Genomic DNA, 11,442 nt, shown 5'->3' on the forward strand with positions numbered 1-11,442 from the left:
GTGGAATTAAAGGCATGCGCCACCACCACCGGGCACACCCAGGGTCCTGGTTTGGTGACAGCGAAACAGGGCAGACCTGGCTCGGTTCTGACTGTGGAAGACCACTGGAGCACTCTAAGGAGGCAGGATGGCCAGCAGGGGTCGCTGCTGCTCCTGTGTGGGTTGTTTCCTTCTGAGACAGTCTCACTGTGTCGCTTCACTGTTAGCCCTGACTAACCTTGGATTCCTAGCCAAGTTCCGGCAGCCGCAGCCTCCATTGTGCTGGGATTGCGGGAGCTGTGATGTCCTGGATTCCAGTGCCCTGTGGCAATGGGAGAGCCTGTTGGTACAAATATAGGCGCAGAGCCCAGGCTATACATACTGACTTTTATTTGTTTGTTAGTTTTGAAACAAGGTCTCTACATAGCCCTGGCTGACCTGAAACTCTGTAGACCAGGCCGGCCTTGAGCTCATAGAGATCCACCTGCTTCTGCCTCCCAAATGCTAGGATTAAAGGCCTGTGTCACCATGGCTGGCTCTGTTGTGTGTGTGAGGGGGTGCGCATTTGTTTTGTTTTTAGTTTTTCAATGTTTTGTTTTGTTTGTAGTTTTCTCCATGCCCTTGTTATGTTGAGCTTGGGATCGAACTCAGGGTTGCACAATTGCTAATTAAGAATTCTACCAACTGAGCTACATCCCCAGGCTCAAACCCAGAATACTTTAAAAAAATTGTTTTTCTTAACCTGCAGTGATGATGCATGCTTTTATCCCAGCACTCAGAAGGCACAGTCAGGCAGGTCTCTGTGAGTTCGAGGCCATCCTACTCTACAGAGCAAATTCTAGGGCAACCACTGCTACACAAAACAAACAAACTCTGTCTTGAAAAACAAAACAAAGCCCTTTCAATTACAATTAGATGTGTCTGCCACAGAGTGACGTGGAGGTCTACTGCATCCAGAATGGCTCTGGAGACAGACATGTCTGGGGCATTCAAGGAATGAAGAAAAATGGACACACAGGAAACCTGAGCCCCCGGGGGAGAGCACCGTTTATTACATAGAGTTGAGCAGAGAAGCTGGGCAATGTATGCGGCTCATCTCCACGGGGCGGTTGGTCTTCAGGCCGTGAGAGCTACCGTGCGTGGGCTTTTCCCCACACACACCATCAACAGCCACACATGGCCCCGAGAAAGGCTTTGCCGTCCTCACAGCATCGCCAGTGGCGGGACTGGGGGTCTTTGCCATTTTCCCATGGGACTGGGACTGAGGTTCTTGACATGGTACTGCTCTCATGAACTCAGGGCCTCCTCTGTTCCTCAGAGATGGGAGGATAACTTTGGGAGTCAATTGATTCTCTCTTCCTTCCACTCAGATTCTGGAAATGAAGCTGGGGTCATCAGGCTTGGCAATGGGCATCTTTACCACTGCACCATCTCCCCAGACCCAGACCCGTTTACTTCTGTTCCCTAAGAAATCCATTCAGAACTGAATGTTTGAATGGAAGTAGTGCACACTTAATCCCAACACTCAGGAGGCAGAGATGGCGAATCTCTACATGTTAGAGGCCAGCCTGGTCTACAAAGTGAGCTCCAGGACAGCCAGAGCTACACAAAGAAATCATGTCTTGAAAAAACAAAACCAAAAAAAAAAAAAAAATAGAAGAAGAAGAAAAGAAAAAAAAAATCCTGACAGTTTACAAAGCAGGCATCACATACAAGCTTTTAAAAAGAGATTAAAGAATATGTATGTGCTTGAGTAGCTGTACATGCATCGTGGGCATTGATAGGCAAAGACATTTAAGGAAGAACAGTGTTCATCCAAGTATAGCTTCTCAAGAGAGAATCCCCTGTGGGGTCTTTTTTGTTTTTGTTTTGTTGTTTGTTGTTTTTTCGTTTTTTCAAGACAGGGTTTCTCTGTGTAACAGCGCTGGCTGTCCTGGAGCTCACTCTGTAGACCACGCTGGCCTCGAATTCACTTGAGATCCACCTGCCTCTCTGCCTCCCAAGTGCTGGGAACAAAGGCGTGCACCACCACTGTCCGGCTAAACGTTTTTATTAGATTTATTTAGTGGGTGTCTGTGGTCAGAGGACAACTTCTAGAGGTCAGCTCCCTCCTCCCATCACGTGGTTTCCAGGGACTGAACCCAGGTCCTAGGACTTGCACAGCACCTTTACCCGATGAACTAACCTTCAGCCCTGTGCAAACACTTCTAAGGGTTTCCCCTACTTCTTTTTTGGTAAATGAACTCATAGGGTGTTTCCCGAGAGGCACAGGGGTAGGATCAGAACTGATAAAGACCTTGTGTCCCAGGAATACACAAGGGGCTTAGGATGCTTCTGTACAGAACACACAGTTTATAGTTTTGTTTGTGAAATTCCTCAAAAATTGTAATTCACAGCTGGGAAATGAGGAAGATGAATTCAGGGGCCATGTATGCTCGGCCTTAAACAGAGTTTGCTGCAATTTTATATTCTTTTGAAATATCACTTTGAAGGAATGTTGTCCCTTGGTAAGCAACCAACATCATTAATTGGTTAATTACGAAGGCTTTCTTTTTTTTCTTCTTTCTTCTTCCCCCTCACCCCCACCCCAAGATAGAGTTTCTCTGTATAGCCCTGGTTGTCCTGGAACTTACTCTGTAAATCAGGCTGGCCTTGAACTCACAGAGATTTGCCTTCCAAGCAGTGGGACTAAAGGCATGTGCCACCAGTGCCTGGATCTTTTCTTTAAAAAAATTTTTTTTCATGTGTGTGGTTATTTGGCTTGCATGGATATCTGTGACCACCAATCTGTCCACAGATGTTGGAAGAAGGCATCAGATCCCCTGGAACTGAAGTTACTGAAGATTGTGCTGGGGAATTCATCCCTGGTCGGTCTCCGCAAGAGCAGCAAGAGCTCTGAAGTTCTGAGCCTTCTCTTTCGCCTCCAAAACCCTTCTTATATTTATTTATTGTGTGTGTGTGTCATAGTGCATATGTGGAGGTCATAGGTTGTCCTCTCAGGAGTCTTTTCCAACATATAGGTTCCTGGGGATCGAACTTGGGATGTCAGGATTGGTTGGCAGGAAGCACCTCTACCCACAAACATCTTGTCTCCTCTTTTTGGTATCTTTTTGTCCTTTTGTTCTGTAGAACTTAGGAAACATTTCTCATGCCCCTGAGCCCCGGCTGAGTTCACCAAGACAGCAGGCGGCATGGGAGAGTTTACTGGTCGCACTGAGATGCAGCCCCAGGGCTAAGAATTGGAGAGACTGTGGTCGACCAAGGGTTCTAGGGACTGTCTGGAGTGTCTCCTGTGTCACTGTGCCCTGGGTACTTAGGTCTTATCAGTGAGAACACCTGTGGGGCTCATGTCCTGTCCACGTGGACATCCTACTTTGCTGAGGAATAAGTTTGACAGCATGGGTTGTCTCTTCTGCAAGGGCTAAAATTCCAGTGATGGGAATGTGCTTACAGAGCGGAGCGGAGCATTAGGGCCAGGGAGGTGGCTCAGCAGGTAAGCATGCTTCCATGCTGTTAAGTCCAAGTCTCTGGAGCTGGATTTGCCATGCAAATTACATGAGGGTTTTTATTTCAAATTCGAGGTTGGACCAAGACCTTTCCAGCTCCCCAGCATGGTGGGTATGGAGAGTGTGGTAGGGAGCCCTGAGAGGATAGAACTTTTTTTTTTTTTTGAAGACTTATTTCTTTTTTTATGTATACAGTATTCTGTCTACATGCATGCCTGCACGCCAAAAGAGGACACCAAATCTCATTACAGATGGCTGTGAGCCACCATGTGGTTGCTGGGAATTGGACTCAGGAGCTCTGGAAGAGCAGTGCTCTTAACCTCTGAGCCATCTCTCCAGCCCAGGGAGGATAGAACTTTTAAAGGGGAAATGCCGTAATCAGGGGAGCTCATGTCCTGTTATCTTGGGATTGGCTAAGGAAGGCATAGGGTAAGGTAGTTTCTGAAGCCATTGATCAGTTTTTGAACGCAAAAACCTAACAAAGAGCCATAAATTACTGACAAGGTATGTTCAAGGACAGGATGCCTCCCAAGAACATCTGGACCTCATTAAATTTCATGGCCCTGCTGCCTAGCTCCGTAATTGGCCATTTTTAGGGCATCTGTTCAGCTCATTTCTGGAGCTGATCTGCTTCCCCCCACCCCCACCCCCACAGCTCATTATGTGGCTTAAGATGAAGCCTCCTCTTTAAAATGGCGTTTGCAAAGTCAGGTCCTCACAATGCCAGCCTTATGACCTTCCTATGAGCCCCAAGAATCCCTCAGTGTAAGGAGAGAGAGGATTCCAAGGAGCTAGCTTCTAACTGCATGTACACACCATGCGTGTACGTTCTCTCTCTCTCTCTCTCTCTCTCACACATGCACGCACGCACGCACGCGCACACACACACACACACACGCACATCACATTCACTCAGAGTAAACTCATAGAGAAGGGTAGAACTGGGCCTGGAGAGACCGCTCGGCAGGTTAGAGCACTGATTGCTCTTCCAGAGGACCCGGATCCATTTCCCAGCACCCACATGAAGGTTCAAAACCATTTTAACTATAGTTCCAGGGGATCCCACACCCTCTTCTGACCTCCATCAGGACCAGGCATGCGCAAAGCACACAGACACACATTCAAACAAACCATCCATATACAGAAAAAAAATAAAAGAGAAAACATTAAAAAATAAGTCACTACTAGGGCTGAGGTGTCACACAGAGAGAGGTACAGTACTTCTCTAGAGTCCATGAGGCCTGAGATTGAGTTCCCAGCACTTACAGACTAACAAGCCAACTACCTAGCTAAATGCACTCATGCATACATCCAGGGTCGAGTGTCCTACAGGGGAAACAGGAAGCCCCACGACAGACTGCAGCCTGGCCTGCTGAGCCACAACTTTGCTTAGAACCCAGCCTGTTCCAAGACTAAATGAGGAACCCTTACCTGTCGGGTGCTCTGTGCTGTGTAGATCGGTCAGAGAAAGAGGTCTGTCCAAGCTGAAATTTTAAGGCCTCTGATGAACTGAGCCCCAAACAGCCATATAAAGGCGTATTTATTGATTGCTACATGAAGTTGTTTTCTGGGTCAAGTATTTCTTCGCACCAAGGTCCCTAATCTGGTCTATATGTCCCTCTAAAGGAAAGCATCGCGTGCCCTCGTGACTTTAGACCCTTAGTGCAGACCGTTTGCAGTCCACAGTGAACCAAGAGCCTCAGGTGTGCCAATGGCGTCTTGTGACCAAAGTCATGCGAACGCTGCAACGCCCTGTCAGAAAAACAGGTCCACAGGTCCCAGAAAGCAATCGCTGGTTTCCACAAAGATTCCTTCCTGTTTTCTACAAGGATTCCTCAAGGTCAAAGCGCTTCTAGAAAACAGCATTCATTCTAATGTTTTCCTGGACCAGTGAAACCTCTTCGTTTCAATGTCTGCCCCAGATACAGTGACTCTGCTTAATTCCTACAATACTTTCCTCCTACCCACCGCACAGATCAGCAAGGCCCCATCTCTGGGTCTGCGGTCATCTTTTGAAGCTGCCTCACAGGGCCGGGGCGGGGCGGGGGTGGCGGGGAGGACATGGGACGTTCCTGCTCTGCCACAGGACCACAGGACCTCAGGAACCTTGGGATAGGGGGAGGGTCTGTCTCAGGAGAGAGGTGGGTGTGATCTCCAGTGCCAGAAGGCGACATTGATGCTGCAGGGACTGACATTAATAACTCTGGCAGTCAAGTGTTTATTAGTAGTTACCAACGCCACAGACAGACAGACAGAGAGGCAGCAGCATAGATGGGCTCTGAGGAGTGAAATGGAGCCCAAGTGGCAGAAGTGGGATCTTTTTTGCATCTTTCTGAGTGAGAAAGCTTTCACAGAAAGTCCCTGCAGCCACGCTCTGGTTCCCAGGCAGTAGGCAGGGAAGTGAGAGGCAGAGGAGAGCTATCTGTGTGGATATTTATACCCACTTCAAAGTGATGTGATGTGAACTGACTTCCTAGGTGACAGGTCCGGCCTACCCCACCCCCACCACAGACTAAGTTCATTCAGCAGGGTGTCTGCAGGTATCTTTGAAAGCGGCTGTTATGGCCAGAGCAGACTTTTTACAAACAGAACTGGAGGAGGGGCTGAGACAGAGCTCATGGGCCAGCCAGTCCAGCTGAGCTTTGGGTTCCAGGTTCAGTGAGAGACCCTGCCTCAAAACAAAACAACTCAAGGTGAGAGAAAGCACTCTGGCTACAATAGGGTCTCCAGGAGTCCAGAGACGCTGGTGTCCACCAGGTCTATAGGGTCTGCTGGAGTCCAGAGACGCTGGTGTCCACCAGGTCTATAGGGTCTGCAGGAGTCCAGAGACGCTGGTGTCCACCAGGTCTATAGGGTCTGCAGGAGTCCAGAGACGCTGGTGTCCACCAGGTCTATAGGGTCTGCTGGAGTCCAGAGATGCTGGTGTCCACCAGGTCTATAGGGTCTCCAGGAGTCCAGAGACGCTGGTGTCCACCAGGTCTATAGGGTCTGCAGGAGTCCAGAGACGCTGGTGTCCACCAGGTCTATAGGGTCTGCTGGAGTCCAGAGACACTGGTGTCCTCCGGGTCCTCAGGAGGAAGCTGTTCTCTGCCCTTTCAGGAGTGGAACAGGTTTACTGGGGCCAGATGGACCCACAGTGGCAGGACTTGCTTGTACCTTGACTGCATTGTCAAGATCGGATAAGGTCAGGCCCAGACAGCGTCTGGCGTCCTTATCCTAGAAGAGGGTTTCAGATAAAGCCAGTCTCCCCAGTTAATGGTGAGGGGCACTCCAGAGAAGCTGATCTCAGGGACTTAATGAGTGTTCCCCAGATATGACACGTGGAGCTAGATAAGGTGTCTAGGGTTCATTGAGAGACCTGTGTGCTGGAAAGTACTCAGCGGCCAAAGGGGCTACACAGTTCACAGTAGCGCAGAATTTATCTAGCTATTTATTTATTATTATTTTGTTTTATTTATTTATTATTCGTTCTATTATTTATTTTGTTTTGTTATTATTTTGTCTGGGCCTGACCTTATCCGATCTTGCCAATGCAGTCAAAGTGCACACATGGCACCTCCCAACCAACTGTGACTCCAGTTCCAGGGGAGCTGAGTCCCCCCTCCTCTGGCCTTAGCTGGTGGCAGGTATGCACATGGTACACAGACACATGTGCAAGCAAATCACCCACACACATAAAATAAAAACAAGTAACACATCTAAAAGAAATTCTGGCTGGGTGCTGGGGCACATGCCTTTAGTCTCAGCACTTGGGAGGCAAAGGTATTCAGATCTGTAAGTGCGAGGCCAGCCTGGCCTACAGAGCAATTCCAGGACAGCCAGGGCTACACAAAGAAACCAAATCAACAAAAAAGACAACAACGACAGCCACAGAGCTCTGTTGGCTGCAGAAATGGCTCAGGGTGACGCACTTGTCAAGAAAAGGTGAGGACCAGAGTTTGGGCCCCAGAACCCATACAAGATGGTCAGGCTTGGTGGCCTTCCTATAATCCCAGCACTTGGTGCTTCAGAGGGAAGGGATCATAGAGTAAGCTGGTCAGCTAGACTGACCGGAACCAGTAAGCTCCAGGTTCAGTAAGAGACCCCGCTTCAGTTAAATGGAGAGCCATCAAGGACATTCCTGATGTTAACTCTAGGCCTCCACAATTGCATATATCAGCATGTGCACCCACACATGAACATGAATGCACACATGCAAACAGACAGACATGCATGACTGTTACATGTGCGTGCAGGGAGAGCTCTTTCAAGATTTCCACTGGCCCTCTAGATTAGCATTCTCAGCTTGTGAGTTGTGACCCCTTTGGAGGTCAAATGACCTTTTCTTTTTTTTTCTTTTTTTTTTTTTAGATTTATTTATTTATTATGTATACAACATTCTGTCTGTGTGTATGCCTGCAGGCCAGAAGAAGGCACCAGATCTCATCACAGATGGTTGTGAGCCACCATGTGGTTGCTGGGAATTGAACTCAGGACCTCTGGAAGAGCAGTCAGTGCTCTTAACCTCTGAGCCATCTCTCCAGCCCCTCACATGACCTTTTCACAGGGGTCGCAGATATTTATGTTATGATTCATAACAGTAGCAAAATTACAGCTATGGAGTAGCAACAAAAATAATTTTAAGGTTTTGTGGTCACCACACCGCAACATGAGGAACTGTACTAAAGGGTCCAGCATTAGGGAGGCGGGGAAGCACTGATCTAGGTCTTTTCAGAAAGCTGAGGGTGACAGGCTGCGTGAAGAGCCCTCTCTCCCTGGGTAGAGCAGAGCCCAAGGCTAATATGTTCGCTCTTTTCTTTCTTTCTTTCTTTCTTTCTTTCTTTCTTTCTTTCTTTCTTTCTTTCTCTCTCTCTCTCTCTCTCTCTCTCTCTCTCTCTCTCTCTCTCTCTCTTTCTCTTTTGTTTTTGTTTTTGTGTTTTGTTTTGTTTTGTTTTTTGAGATAGGATTTGTCTGTGTAGCTTTGGAGCCTGTTCTGGAACTTGCTGTGTAGACCAGGTTGGCTTTGATGGAACTCACAGAGATCCATTTGCCTCTGCCTCCCAAGTGCTGGGATTAAAAGTGTGCACCCCCACCCCCTGGCTCAGGGTTAATATATCCTAAGAGTACCGTGGTGACCTTAGAGTACTGTGGTGACCCCTATCTGCTTTAGAGGGGATGCCATTGTCCACCTGCTGACCGAATTCACTAGAACCACTAGATATTCTGGTCCTGGCATGGTGGTTCCCCTACGCTGAATAGGCTGTAAAGGACCTGGGCGGAGGGGGCAGAGGAGGAGAGCCCGAGAGAGTGTCAGAGACCCAGCTGGGTTGCAGACTTATTGAGAATGGGTTTTTTTTCTATTTATTTTCTTACATCTCTTTGTGTGTGGTGATGGTGGCGGTAGGTGTGAGCGCCACGGCACAGGCCTGAAAGCCAGAGGCCACCACTCAGCCATCATTTCTTCCCTTTCACAATGAGGGTCCCAGGAGTCCAACTCCGGCCTTCAGGCAAGCACCTCCACCCCTGAGCCATCCTTCTGAGCCTATTTATTTATTTGGGTTTTGTTGTTATTTTGTTTTTGAGTCAGGGTCTCACTAGAGATCTCCGGCCTCTGCCTCTGCCTCCCGAGTGCTGGTTAAAGGTAAGCCCCACCAATGTCCGGCTGACCCAGGAGCTCACCTCCCTGAGTGCTGGGATTGTCGGTGTGTCACCTTTACACTTGGGTTCTGGATATCAAGCACCGTCTTCGTGTTTGCACCGCAAGCATTGCCAACGACCATCCTCCCAGCCACATTCAGTTTCAACCCTGAAGATCGATGGAGACTGCTTCGGAGTTATTCTGTGAGAGACAGGAGGGACCCTTGTCTTTAACTTTTCCTCTACCAGAGTGACAAGCGTGGGGGTGACTCAGTCTTGTTGACTACGTGGCTTCCTTTGGCTTCCTTTGGAATCACAAGGGCTATGTATCATGGGAAACTTCTGTCTCTAGTCTGGAGGAGAGGTGACTTATCAGAGCTCTAGGGCCCTTTTCATGGGGACCCATGGCCCCCGAATCCTGGATAGCTCAGAGGACAAGGGTCAGAATCCTGGCTGGCCTCTTTGACTTGCTAAGGTCTCTATGTTCTCTGAAATACCAGTAGACAGGGTCCCCAGTTTGGAAGAGGAAATAATGAATTTTAGTCTTGGCTGGCTTGGTGCTAGCTTTGTAGACCAGGCTGGCCTTGAACTCATAGGGATCTGTAACAGGCTTTCTTTTGAGCCACCAACCAGCTCCCAAATCAGACCCAGAGACTTACTCTTAGTTATGAATGCTTGGCCTTATGCTTGGCCCACTTGCTCTTGTAAATTAACCTGTTTCTCTTCGTCTATGTTTTACATCGGGCCTTTTTACCTTTCTTTCATTCTGTCCTGCTCCCGAGTCTGGCTGGTGGCTGAACCCGGATGTCTCCTCTTTCTCCTCATTCTCAAAATTCCTTCTGCTACTTACTCTCTCTGTCCACTAGCCCTGCCTATCCCTCTACTGCATAGTGATTGGCCATTCAGCGTTTTATTAAACCAATCAGGTGCGTTAGGCAGGCAAAACAACACATCTTTACACAATTAAAGTAATATTTCATAACAGACATCTCCCTGCCTTGCCTCCCAAGTGCCAGGCAGAGGGAAGCAAACCTCTGAGGGGCCATCTTGGTCTACATAAGGAGTTCTAGGACAGGTTTCAAAGCTGTCTTGAAAAACCAAAAAGAAGAACAATGTTTAGTTTACGTTTTTTTTTAAATATTTATTTATTTATTTATCATGTATACAATATTCTGTCTGTGTGCATGCCTGCAGGCCAGAAGAGGGCACCAGACCTCATTACAGATGGTTGTGAGCCACCATGTGGTTGCTGGGAATTGAACTCAGGACCTTTGGAAGAGCAGGCAATGCTCTTAACCTCTGAGCCATCTCTCCAGCCCTAGTTTACTTTTTTAAATGGTTTTTCAAGGCAGGGTTTCTCTGTAGCTTTGGAGGCTGTCCTGGAACTAGCTCTTGTAGACCAGGCTGGCCTCGAACTCACAGAGATCTGCCTGCCTCTGCCTCCCGAGTGCTGAGATTAAAGGCATGCGCCACCACGGCCTGGCCCAATGATTTTTTTTAAAGGAAAAAGTACCACACCAGCTGCTGTAGTTGCTGCTGCTGCCAGCATTGCTGGAGACTCAGCCCAGCATCCCCAAGGATGGGGAGCTTCATCTCCACACACAGGCAGAGCAATCCCACCCCTAGGAATTATGGTTCTTCCAGCTGATATGAGACCATCCATGGGCTCCCCCCCCCCGTAGGAGGAGCCTGTTCATCCCTGCCGCGCAGAACCGAAATAATTACACAGGAACCATATTATTTAAATCACTGCTTGACCTATTAACTCCAACTTCTTATTGGCTAACTCTTACATCTTAATTTAACCCATTTCTATTAATCTGTGCATCACCACAAGGTCGTGGCCTATCAGCAAAGTTTCAGCACCATCTGTCTCCAGTGACAGGCTCCATGGTGTCCCCCGACTCTGTCTTCTTCCTCCCAGCATTCAGTTTAGTTTTCCCCACCTAGCTCTGTTCCCCTAGAGCTCTGCTATAAACCCAAAGCAGTTCCTTTATTCATTAACCAATCAAAGCAACACATAGACAGAAGGACCTCACACACCATTCCCCTGCTTAAAAGACACCTACGGTCATGCCCCCACCAGGAATGAGGTTCCCTCCACCAGCAATTACAGGCCCATCTCCTGTGGGAATTTGTCCACCAAGAACCTAAAATAAGCTGGGCATGGTGGCGCACACCTTTAATCCCAGCACTCAGGAAGCAGAGTTGGAGGATTTGTGAGTTCAAGGCCAGCCTGGTCTACAAAGTGAGTTCCAGGACAGCCAGGGTTACGCAGAGAAACTCTGTCTAAGACACAACAAGTAAAAGAGCCCAAGAGAGTGGTGATAAATACCTGCCT

Source organism: Myodes glareolus, chromosome 24, assembly GCF_982192425.1.
Source record: "Myodes glareolus chromosome 24, mMyoGla1.1, whole genome shotgun sequence".
NCBI lineage: Eukaryota > Metazoa > Chordata > Mammalia > Rodentia > Cricetidae > Myodes > Myodes glareolus.